This window comes from Vitis vinifera, chromosome 12 (genome assembly GCF_030704535.1).
Source record: "Vitis vinifera cultivar Pinot Noir 40024 chromosome 12, ASM3070453v1".
Lineage (NCBI taxonomy): Eukaryota > Viridiplantae > Streptophyta > Magnoliopsida > Vitales > Vitaceae > Vitis > Vitis vinifera.
The window spans coordinates 14609567-14611367 of NC_081816.1; the positions used below are offsets into that span (position 1 = coordinate 14609567).

Sequence of the window (1801 nt, forward strand, 5' to 3'; positions counted from 1 at the left end):
TTAGCCTACCCAGGTATCTATAATTAATCAATTAATTGCCATATTTCCCTCCACTTAATCAATAGAGACCTTTATAGGGCTTAGAGGGGTGCTACCTTTTAAAGGTACCTTCCCAATAGGTAACCTGATCCCCGGACTTAGACTCGGGTTTTTCAAAAACAAGCTTTTCCAAAAATTATGGAGTCATTGTTTAGGGTTTTATTTTCCCTTTAAAATAAAAATAAAAAAAGTGGTGACTCCAACTTTTTTCCAAAAATTAATTTTTCACAAATAAAAAGCGAGTCTCACCGATCGAGTGGGGGCACACATGAAAAATGCGGGTCCACACCATCATTTGCCGCATCATCAATAATATTGCCCTCCGATTGATGCATCGCCATTTCTCTTCCACGAACATAGATAGCAGCAGAATGAACTCCACTAGCGTAGGTGACATAAAGAATAACCAGATTGGAATTCGAGTGGAAAATGCATCAGATTACGGTTTGAAGACAAAAATGGGCAATCGGTGTGTTGTAGGCGTAGCAGCTTGTTGTGGTGTGTGTTTTCACTCTAACCAAACACACTATCTACTTTTTTTCTCTCTCCATCTCTAAAAATAGACATGATTCGCCAAAACGATCCGAACCTGATCGATGAGGAAGAGGTCAATCCATTGTTGAAGGTTGCTACTACTCCTGGATCAAGGTCGAGCGTTCCTTTAACTGCATCTGCAAACCTGGGATTTAATGAGAAATATGATGCTGTTGTAGATATTCCATTGGACACATCGAATGGTTCCAACAAAAAAAAAAGAACTTGTAGCTTGGGAGGTAGATTTGAAATGGAAAGAAAATGACATAAAATGAATGGAAAGAAAATGACATAAAATGGATGGAAGATGCTCTATAAAAAAGGGGATGCCAATTGAAGATAAAAACTAGCATTCGTACTTTCCTATTAGCCATAATGATATAGTCAATGAAGTACCGATTGATGCTCAAAGGTTGCAGGATTTGGCTTTTACGAGTTGGTTAGGAATAGTTCTTTGTCTTGTATTCAATATTATTGCAGTGACTGATTATTGGATTAAAGGCAGGGGTACCAAAATATTTTTGCTCGTAATCATCTATGTTTTGGTTGGATGCCCCCTTTCATATGTGTTATGGTATAGGTCTCTTTATCGTGCAATGAGGATGAATAGTGCTATGAACTTTGGTTGGTTTTTCCTGGTGTACACTATACACATTTGTTTTTGTATAGTCTTTACTATTGCTCCTCCAATTGTCTTTGAAGGGAAGTCATTGATGGGCAACCTTGCAGCAATTGATTTGTTCTCTGACCATGTGCTTGTGGGGGATTTGATCACTTACCAAATAAGACACAGGTTGCATCCTTGAGGAAATCTCCAAGTGATCTATGCATATATGCACTTCCCATATCCACATGCATTCAAAAAGGAAAGAAAAAGGAATAAAGGAAGGTGACCGCTACTTCATTCCACATGCTGGTGGTACTAAGGGGAATTTTGGGGACCGAAGTTATTGACGGGCAACCTTGTAGCAATTGATTTGTTCTCTGACCATGTGCTTGCGGGGGATTTGATCACTTACCAAACAAGACACAGGTTGCATCCTTGAGGAAATCTCCAAGTGATCTATGCATATATGCACTTCCCATATCCACATGCATTCAAAAAGGAAAGAAAAAGGAATAAAGGAGGTGACCGCTACTTCATTCCACATGCTGGTGGTACTAAGGGGAATTTTGGGGACCGAAGTTATTGACGGGCAACCTTGTAGCAATTGATTTGTTCTCTGAC

At 39.3% G+C, this 1801-nt stretch overlaps 1 pseudogene; it reads left to right on the forward strand.

Annotated features, from left to right (window-relative positions):
* The first annotated feature begins 365 nt into the window (after positions 1-365).
* Positions 366-1550, forward strand: LOC132254781 (secretory carrier-associated membrane protein 4-like; annotated as a pseudogene).
* Positions 1551-1801: the final 251 nt, after the last annotated feature.